The sequence below is a fragment of the Aristolochia californica genome, unplaced genomic scaffold (assembly GCF_029961685.1).
Source record: "Aristolochia californica isolate CCGP_79_NKW_82.1479 unplaced genomic scaffold, dmAriCali1.0.hap1 SCAF_15, whole genome shotgun sequence".
NCBI classification, from domain to species: domain Eukaryota; kingdom Viridiplantae; phylum Streptophyta; class Magnoliopsida; order Piperales; family Aristolochiaceae; genus Aristolochia; species Aristolochia californica.
Window position 1 is genome coordinate 6124193 of NW_027181826.1, and position 11349 is coordinate 6135541.

Genomic DNA, 11349 nt, shown 5'->3' on the forward strand with positions numbered 1-11349 from the left:
ATGAAAATTTCATATTTTAAATTATTTTTTATGGAAATATCTTCAAGTTTACTTTCCAACGCAAAAATTGGAGTTTTTTATAGGGAAAAATCTATATTTGAATTAACAAATATCAGACTACAAGAGAGGTTCAAGTAGTAGTAAAAAACTTCACTTTTCAACCTGTTTATAAAAAAACAACACTTTATATGGAGAATTATATGTTAAAATAAATATCTTTAAGTTTATTTTCTACCATACCAAACCAATTCTCAATCCGAGTTTTATAGAGGGAGATATCAATTTTGCAAGGGTCAATGGTCATGTTGGCCAAAGAAAAAAGAGTACTCAGTTCGGTGAGATTAGAGAGTCAAAAATCTATCAGATTATTTATCTCAAAATAAATATATTTTATAAAAAATAGTTATATTTGGATGAAATTTATCAAAGTAGTTTTAGAAGAAGAAAATTTCATGTCTATTTGATCTATATTTAAGGAGATATTCGCATTGGAGTCGGGAAGGTTCAAGTTACATAAAGAAGTAAATCATGAGGTCATAAATAATTCAAGAGCGAAACTTTTTTTGGAAGATGACCCCAAGCCCACACGACCAAGAAATACCCGTACATCCAAGAGATATGGAAGATGGGTCCAAGACCCACAAACCAAGGAGAAGGCCCACATGCCCATACAGTGATGGTAGGATGGTAAATAAAGAGTCATCTCATAAATATGGCATAGACATAATTAGTTTAAGTTCTAGGGGTATTATTGTAATATTATAATTTTATCAATCTATAAATTGAGCTTCAGGGGGAGGGTTAGGACACAAGTCCATAACCTCTTTCTTCCTCTTGGTTTCTCCCAATGAGTCCCTCTTTTTTTTTTTCTCCATAAGCTAAATCCATGGAGTCCTAAAAATCAACAGCTTTTTAAATCAAATTAAGCATCAATTTAAATCTCTTTGAGTCTAGTCTTTTGAGCAACAAACTGTTTGTGATTGTGAGCTATATTTTTGGAGATATTCATATTAGACATGCCAAAGGTTAGTTGTACTAAAAATCTCTCTATTTTTCCTATTTTTTTCCTATTATCTCTCCATGCATCAGCGTGAATTGAATTTCCTTTTCTCATAGAATCCTATTTTTTAGCCAAATTTCTCTTCTAATAAATTTTTTTTGGTCAGAATTAATCACTCCATGATGTGCTCATTCAAGGTATGCAAAAATTTCTTGCTTCGATGTTGTTTTCAACTTTTGATTTTTTGCTACTTGGTCGTGTATCTTACTAATAGTCAACTCCAAAAAACTTTGGTCACCCAAAAAAAGTAATACTTGGTCAAATTTATTAATTTCTACCGTTATAGTCTCCCCTAGTTTTCAAAGAAAAAATTTGCTTTGGAAATATGAGTATTGCATAGTCGCATCTTCCGGTTGAAGTTTTTTTCCTCTAGTATTTCTTCAGTTTATCATCTTATATTTTTATAAGTTCAAAGCAATGCCTAGACCCACTACCTAAAAAGTATAAGATTGTGTCCAACATCCAATTTGAGTCAAGTCTTTTGTTCTTTACCCAAGAGGTGATTTGTGTTTGAGCTACCCTTAAAAAGTTAGTAGTCTCTTTGTTAAACCGTATAGTTGGGTAGTTTTTCCTCCTTTAAAATTGAATGGAGTGTGTTTTAGACTATGACCATTTTGACTGGTGTATGGAGTTTTGTCATATGGCTACAAGTGAGTATCTTCTCTCGCATTGTGTTTTGTCCAAGTTTGGTCTATATGTCCTTTTTATCCCAAGCTTGAGGGGGAGAAACAAAAGAAGAAGTACAAGAAAGAGGTATTTTATTCTATATGTTGTGGTAATTTTTATGTGACCAAAATATTCAAGAAAGGGGGAGCACAAAAGATGAAGTTTTTATATCTATGAAGAAAATTTTTCAGTAAAAAAAAATTGAAGACCAAGAATCCTTTTCATTGCAAGATGAAGTTATAAACTTTAGCTTGAGGGGGAGTGTTGAAGTGCAGATCTAGAAGAGTCTTACATGACACTCACATAGCCAGAATTAATATGGTGGAGTCTAAGAAGGATATCATGATTGGAGATCTCACAGATGAGTCTCAATTAAAGGTGTTTTAGTTATGTTAGTCTTCTATTTATGTTTAGCTATTTTATTGTTCTAAGACTTATCTTTAAGTGTTTAACGTCGCATGTAACTCGGATAAGGCAGTTTAATTGCAATTGAACTTTACTTGTTTCCTCTATTATAATTAGAGGCTCATGTACACAAATTACAATAAGTCAATAAAGTATTTCTCTTTTCCAAAAATTCAACAAGTCCAATTCAAAGTAGATTGAGTAGTCTGCATGGGTTGTTCAATAGCCAATGAAACCCGACCCCCACGGTTAGTAGTGATTGAGAAGTCATATGAGACTCTACCAAGGGTATTTGGTGAATTTGGACTTAGGTGTTTGTTGAATTTATGGAAAAGAGAAAAACTTCATTGACTTATTATAATTAGAATACATGAACCTCTATTTATAATAGAGGAAAGTAGTAGAGTCTGACTATAATTAAACTACCTTTGTCCAAATTACACCCAAACTCTAACACTTAAATATACGTCCTAGCATAATTAAATGACCTAATATAAATAAAAGAATAACATGACTAAAACACCTTTAAATTGAAACTCCTCTATGAGACCTCCTTCCATAATAATTGTGGCTCTGTAAGACTTCTTATTGAGTAAGACTCATAAGGCCACCTCATTGTGGGTCCCACCAGCTCGTGTGATCATGGTAGGTCCATATCTTATGGGCATGGGCCCATCTCCCAACACACTTGGATATGTGAGTCTTCCTTGATCTTGTGGGGTTGGGCCCATCTTCCAACACTACCCCTCAAGTTGGGGGTACGAGAACATCATAAACTCCCAACTTGCTGTAAATGATATATATGATCTTCTCGTATAAAATGACACTCCTCCATATCTTCCAACACTCCCCCTCACGTTGGTCCCCTCTTTCATTAGGCCCAACTGGCATAAGATAAGTGAGAGTAAAATCACTCCAAGCCATCTAACATCGCTCTATACTCCAGTCATAACCAGTGCTAGATGTAGGACACACTCCTATCATTCGCAGGTAGTGGCACTCCTGTCTTTCGCAGGTAGCGGGTCTACACGCAATGCTCAAAAGTGTAGTAAAACTCCTTCATCATCGTGTCCCTCCACAAGACAACGACTCTCAAGTGGTATGAGTAATAAATGCCAATTAAGGGGGGGGGGGGGGGGGGGGGGGGGGGGGGGGGGTAACATATATATAGTAATGAGCTCCTCCATCATGGTGTCCCAACCCGGGCACCGACTCTCACAGGTAGAAACGGGTGATAAATGTTTGTCACTCACAAGACGACGTGATACATGATAAATGCATGTCATTCACAAGACGACAATAAAAGTCATCATAAGTGGGTATTGTCTGTCATTCACAAGACGACGATAAAAGACCTATATATATATTTAAGTCTCAAAGGACTTTACCACCCAACCATGATGGACTTATACTCCCAAGTGAAGCAACACACAAGAGGTTGGCCACAAGAATTATGTGAGAGTCAAATAAATGATTGTAGGAGTATGGTTGTCAAATAATCAATAGGTAATGGGTAAAGAGGAAGATAAGATGCTGAGGCTATGACTTCTTCAATAATAATGTCACATCCAAAGAGACACAATAAATGTAGTTGAAATAGGCCTGGGCCCATATAACACGAACCAAAATAATAAAATCCTTGTAAAATGACCCATAAAATAATCCGATGCGAGTAACTGCACCAAATAATATATTGACCAAGGAATACGTTGCAAATACCTCAAAATAATAATCCAACTAGAGAAATAGAATCGAGTCGAGCCCAGTCAGATATCATCAATAATTACCACAATTATTACTGCGAGTTAGGATTCTTGATCTTTAATTTTCTTTGCTGCAAAAATTTCTTCTTAGATGCACAAAATTGATCTTTTTTGTTCCCCTTTTCTTGAATATTTTGGTCACATAAAACTTAGCACAACATATGGAATAAAATACCTCTTTCTTGTACTTTTCTACTTCTCCCCCTCAAACTGGGAGGTAATGGCAGTGTTCCCAGCTTGAACCAAATAACACAGATGTAGTAATCAAAAAAGGGGTAAGTGAGATATTTTCTTGATATAGTTGATCAATAACAACAACTCAAAAAGTGATGCAAAGAAATCAACTTAAAATCAGATTTTTCAATGCAATAGGATATCAGTATGACCTTTGATTCTTCCAATGAGAATATATCCTTAAATATAGATCAGATTGACATGAAATTTTCTCCTTATGAAACTATAATTAAATAAATTTCATCCTAAGTATAAATTATCTTCATAAAATATACTTCTATTGAGATATATGATTTGATAAATTTTGGTCTCTACCGAACTAAGTACTCTTTCCCCTTTTTCCAGCATGACCATTGACTCTTCCAAGACCAATATCTCCATATAAAAAAACTCAGACAGAGAATTGGTTGAATAGGTAAGAAAATAGACTTACATATATTTCTTTTGATATATAATTATATGTATAAAGTCTCATTCTTGATAGCATAAAATAGTTTGAAAGTTGAAGCTTTCTGTTGTAGCACGAAGCTCTTTTGCAATCTGACCCCCATTGTTGAGATTGATCACTCAAAGTTTCAAAGAAGTCCCATGCCTCACTAGCACTCTTACCCATCAAAATCCCACCACTCGTTGCATCTACCATGGATCTAACCTAGGGTGTAAGACCTTGATAAAAGTATTGCACTAAATGCCATTTCTCAAACCCATGATGCGGACACCTACGGATCAAATCCTTCCATTTCTCCCAAGCCTCATAAAAGTGTTCATCCTCGTATTGCATAAAGTTGGATGTTTCTCTCCTGAGGGTTGTAGTTCTCTGAATGGGAAAGTACTTGGACAAAAATTTTGTGACTAATGTGTCCCATGAAGTAATGCTGCCCACCTCTAAGGAATTAAGCCAAGACTTGGCCTATCCTTAAGTGAAAGTGGAAAAAGTCTTAACCGGATAGAGTCATCTGAGAAATTCTGGAACTTGAAAGTCGCACAGATATCTAAGAATTCATTGATGTGGTAATAAGGGTCCTTCTTCTACAACCCATAGAATGTAGAGAGGAGTTGGATCACACCCGGTTTCAACTCATAACTGGCAGCAGCAGTGGGTGGCAATATAATGCAAGAAGGTGATGTGAAGTTGGATGGGATAGAATAATCCCTCAAGGCTCTACGATCACCTACTGCAGGTAACTGTAATGGTTCACCCTGATTGGCCATGGTAGCTCCTAACTTGACTTATGGTGTTTTCCTACAAATATGTTCTACCTCTTCAACAAAGGGAGCTAATGGTTCACCTAGGGAGCGGCGCCCGTGCATAAAAACACAAAAAGAAACAAAACTAACTATTAAATTATGCTAACAAAATAACTACTGAAAATACGAACTAACTAGAAGAAATAAAAATAACTCCATACAAAATCATCAAGATAAAACAAAAACATAAAATTATGAAAGCAGAAAAATAAATCTAACCTATGACCATGGAGAACAAAGAAATACACTTAATACGTGCCTCCCCGACAACAACGCCAAAAACTTGATGTGAAATTTAATTACATCGGCTTTTATACCTCTCAAGCATACGAATCATTCATGAAATCTAGCAGGGAGGACTGAATTTTGTGTACTCTTCAGACAACTAGCCTAACCAAATATGATGAATTAATCTGAACTAAACACTGATTATATCCTAAATTATCTAGCAATAATCTAATTAACTACTTGCACAACAGGAAACGTCGACTCTGGATTTTACAGTGATTCGTGCCTCTCTCGAGTGCCACGTAACCACTAATCCAGATTCTCAATCCTTGCATCTAACCCCTCTCGGGCGCCTAGAGTTAAGGACAAAGATCGGATTATAATACCAGAATCCAACCTAAAATATAAACCTTCCCTAAATTTCTAATTACTCAAAAAATTCAAAAAAAAAAATTCAATAAACATAAATTCTCAAATCAAATTTAATAAACATTCAAACCGAAGTTCAAACTATAGGAAACTAATTAAATTACAAAATGATAGATTACTCCGGTTAAGATATAATCCTTCCTCTCGCTCAGCAGGAATTCTGTTCTCACGGTTGCTGCAATTTCCAGAAATTAAGGGCTTCGGGTTGCAGGAGCGAGCATCGAAAGTGGAGGAGACGCCGGCGAAGAGGAATCAAAATCGGCACCGATGGAGGTGGTGGGGCGGAAGACGGGATGGAAGCGAAATCCTCTGACCGGCTCTCTCGAGTCTCGATTGGAGTTGGAGTAGGCTCGGGAAGTGGTTGGAAATGCGTAATCGATGCTGGAGGATGGTCGGAATGCGGAATCGGCACCGGAGGAGCCCTCTCTGGTCACCTCTCGGCCTGGTGAGTAGAAAATGGCAGTGTCAAGCTCGCCACGATGGAGACTCTCTCGAGCTCTCCTCAGGTCTATTCTCGGTTGCTGAACGGCGGTGGACGACGGTGGCACACGGCAAACGACGGCTGGAGGGAGCCCTCTCGGTCTTTATTCTTTCGATCGGTGGCTGCTTTCTCACTCTCCCGAGCTCTCTTCCCCCCTCCTTTCCTCAAAACGATTTTGCGCTAAAAATATCTCTCCCTTTCACTAATGGCATTTTTGTAAATATCTCTTTCTTCACCAAAATTCTCCTGAAATTCCATAATTGAATCCATAAAAATATTTCAGGAAGAAATAAACCCTAAAAGCAAGGAAATATAATTCAGGAGATAAAAATATGCAATATAAGCATTGATTAATGCCAAATTCAATAAATGCACGTTTCATTTGTAAACGGATAAATAACCACCTATAACACAATTATAAGGGCTATTCTATTATAATTAACCTAGTTCTCATGTCAGAATCTGGCATCTATCAGTATGCATGAGTATGAAACCCACGGGGGTGGCTGAAGAGCAAATTAAGTTACGAGCCTTTCCATTTTCTTTGAAGGATTCGGCTAAGGATTGGCTCTATTATCTACCCTCTGGGAGTATTACCACAGGGGGCGAGATAAAGAGATTATTTTTGAAGAAATATTTCCCAGCTTGAAGAGCGGCCGACATTCGGAAAGAAATTTGTGGTGTAAGGCAGCATAACAGAGAGTCCCTACACGAATGTTGGGAACATTTCAAGAAATTATGTGTAAGCTGCCCCCATCATCAGATTAGCGTGCAACTTCTTATCCAGTATTTCTATGATGGCCTTCTACCCGCTGATAGGAGCATGATTGATGCAGCTAGTGGAGGAGCTTTGGTGGATAAAACTCCCAAGGCCGCGAGAAACTTGAGTGCAAATATGCTGGCCAATTCTCAACAATTTGGCACTAAGCTTGACTTTCCATCTAAGAATGTTAATGAGGTAAATATTTCCTCCCTTGAATAAAAAATTGTGACTATAACTTCTCTTGTTCGTCAAATGGTTGTAGGTAATACACAAACAACGAAGGCTTGTGGGATTTTTGCAGTAGTAGGGCATCCAACCGATATGTGTCGAACTTTTCAAGAGCCCACTAAGCAAGTGAATGTGGCGGGTGGTTTATTTGGACAACCACAAAGGAAGTATGATCCCTATTCAAACATGTATAACATCGGATGGAGGGATCATCCCAACCTTAGCTATAGGAATCCACAATTTAATCAGTCCGCAACTCAAAATAACCCAAGTTACTAGCAATATTGGCAGCCATATCCCCTTAGCCAACAACCTGGCCAAACTTCCAATTTTGGTATGTCTTTAGAAGATATTGTTTAATCTCTTGCCACTAATAATTTGAAATTTCAACAGGAGACAAGGGCCAATATTCAAAGTTTGGACAATCAGATGGGTCAGATGGCAACCGCAATTAGTCGGCTAGAGGCACAAAGTCCAGGGAAATTACCCTCTCAAACGGTAGTAAATCCAAGAGAAAATGCAAGTGCAATGTTTTTGAGAAGTGGTAAAGAGGTTGAGATTCTGATAAAGGCAACCCCTACATCGTCGGAGCAAGAAAAGGAGAAAAACGTTGTTGCAGACAGGAACGTTCCCAATGATGATAAAATACCTAAGTGTAAGTTTCCACCTCTTTCTGATTATATACATGTTCCTCCTTTTCCTCAAGCTTTGGCAGATTCTAGAAAATATAAGCTAAATAAATATTTATATGAAACTTTCCATAGATGTGAGGTAAATATTCCATTTTTAGATGCTATTAAACTAGTGCATCATTATGCTAAATTCATGTAAGAACTGTGCACAATTAAAAGGAAATATAAACTTAAAGGATGTGAGAAGGTAAGAGTATGGGAGAATGTTTCTACAATTATTCAAAGAAAAATCCATGTGAAGTGCAAAGATCTAGGTATGTTTACTATCCCTTGTACGTTAGGTAACACCAGATTTGAGAAGGCCACGATAGATTTAGGAACTTCAACTAATGTCATGCCATATTCTATATATGCTTCTTTGGAACTTGGACCTTTGAATAAAACTGGTGTTGTGATTCAATTGGTTGATAGATCTAATGCCTATCCTAAGGGTGTAGTTGAGGATGTTCTTGTGTAAGTTAATGATTCGATTTTCCCTGCTGATTTTTATGTGTTTGATATGGAAAATGGTGACCAAATGACTCCTATTTTGTTAGGAAGACCATTCTTACAGACATCTAAGACTAAGATAGATTTTCATAGTGGCACACTTACCATGGAATTTGATGGTGAAATTGTTAAGTTTAACATTTATGATGCCATGAAATATCCTGGTGATGATAATCCTGTTTATTCTATTGATGTGATTGATTCTTTCACACATGAAGTTTTTGAACTTGATGGAAAAGATGAACTAGAAGTTGCCATTAGTAAGCATCTTGAGAAAGAGAATGAGGAGTTAGCCTTGACTTCTTATTTTCAAGAAACTGTTGCAGCATTGAATGATATTCCATATTTACAACAGTCAGGTAACGTTCTTTATACTGCGTTACCAGTTTCTAATGAGAGGCCTTTACCCTCTATTTTGTAGACTCCCACTCCATATTTGAAGCCTCTCCATAATCACCTCAAGTACGTGTTGCTTGGAGATGGAGGAACGTTACCAGTGATCATCTTCAATTAACTTAGTGCACTTCACGGAGAAAAACATGTACAAGATGAACTTCATTTGCAGGAAATGTTCGCTGATGAGCAATTGCTCGCCGCGAGTGTGACATTACCTTGGTATGTGAATATTGTAAATTATTTGGTTATTAATATGTTACCTTCTGGTTTGTCTAGGGCTCAAAGAGATAAGGTCAAAAGTGATGCCAAAATACTATGTGTGGGATTGTTAAGGACTCCATAACATCACAAGTTATCAACAAGCATAGGAATTAAATTATGTCAATTTCCTTTTAATGTAATTCCATTTGGTTTGGTTTGGTTTAGTTGTAATATGGCATGAATTAATTGACCTATGGGTCTAATTTGTATTTCCGTCCTCTACCCTATTTATGGGGACGTCAAGGTGAAGGAAAGTAAGTATTGAGAAAATTAGAATTAAGCAGGTCGGATTTTCCCTCAGAGGTCTAGGTCAGATTATCCCTCTGAGGTCCAGGTCGAGCTTCCTTCAAAGCTCAATCATTCCATTCTGAATTCCACCATTCCACGTTCCAGAAACAAGAATCCTCTTCCAGCATCAAGATTCAATATGGAGGGAAGAAAGGAAAGAAGGGTGACTCGATCCACGGCCCGGGAAGATCCTAACATCTTGGTATCAGAGAAGTCCACCCTTGGGGATTCCTCTTCCCCTAAGGATTTGCGACAATTAGTTGAGGACAATCGTCAGAGGACAAATGTTCAGGCTCAATCCCTGGAAGAAGTGCGTCAGACCACATATGACCTACGTGAGGCAATCAAATCCATGGATGCAATAATCCAAGCCATCCTCCGGCGACAAGACAACATTGGTCTTCGAGCGCCGCATCTCCACGGGCTGACCACCATCACTACCAGCCACCACCACCTCCTCCACCACCACTGTGCCATAACAATCCCCATCTGGGGCCTGCTGTATAGGGACCAAATACGGTTCTCAGGTATTTCAAACTCGATTTTCCTACATATGATGGGTCTAAAGACCCCTTGATTTGGTTAACCAAGTGTCACCAATTCTTTTATCATAAAAAAACACCGATGGATGAGAAGGTTTATTTGGCCACATACCACATGCTCGATGAATCGCTCCTATGGTACCACCACTTCCGAAATGACCAATTGGTTCAGGATTGGGCAACCTTTAGACAATCATGCATGATGAGGTTTGGTCCGCCAGCGAGTAGCAATCCATTGGGAGAATTAATCAAATACAAACAGAATGGATCACTAGAGGTATACCAAAAGACTTTCTAGGAACGTTTGGCCCGCGCTAGTGAGTTTGTGAGTCACTCCTAGTATGTTCACATCTTTACTGCTGGTTTGACAGAAGCTCTGCGACTGGAAGTTGAATTACATGGTCCTACAAAATTGGACCACGCTATGAATTTAGCCAGGTCAATTGGGCATAAGCAGTGAATTTTGAAGGATTCACTGGTCAGAAAACCAGTTTGGCCAGGATGGCACAATGCCTCTGCGCCAACACCATATTCTAGGCCTCCACATTCTGGAGCCAGTGCAACACTGCGACTAGAAAGTTCTAACTCTATGCCACCAGCCCCTTACTTCAAAAAATTGAATAGACAGGAGATGGAACAGAGAAAAGCCAAGGGCCTTTGTTTTAACTGTGATGACCTGTATGTCCAGGGTCACATATGCAAAAGATTATTCAGTGTGTGTCTGTGGGAGGATTGTGAGGACATACTACCAGAGGAAGAGATTGTGGAGACAGACCAAGAGGGTCCAGAGATTTCACTTCATGCCATGACTGGCCTGCACAGTTCTAACACCATGCAAGTTAAAGCCCAGTTACATCATCTACAATTACTTGTTTTAGTTGACTTTGGCATCACACATAATTTCATCGGTCAGCCAGCGGCCAAAAAACTTGGGTTAGTCATCCAACAGCAGACATGCCTCTCTGTCTCAGTAACCAATGGGGCTAAAATTACCAGTGCGGGCATATCTCCAGCTACCCACTTTGATATTGAGGGACACGCCTTTATTGCAGATTTCCATGTGTTTTCACTGTCAGGATTTGATTTGGTACTTGGGGTTAAATGACTCCTAATGTTGGGGCCTATTTTATGGGATTTTCAGGCTCTGACCATGACGTTCACAGAGGACCAACGTCA

At 38.3% G+C, this 11349-nt stretch overlaps 1 non-coding gene across 1 annotated transcript; it reads left to right on the forward strand.

Annotated features, from left to right (window-relative positions):
* The first annotated feature begins 4829 nt into the window (after positions 1–4829).
* Positions 4830–4936, forward strand: LOC137952414 (small nucleolar RNA R71). Its single transcript, XR_011112247.1, has one exon. It is a non-coding gene; the product is annotated as a small nucleolar RNA R71 (small nucleolar RNA).
* The last annotated feature ends 6413 nt before the right edge of the window (positions 4937–11349 follow it).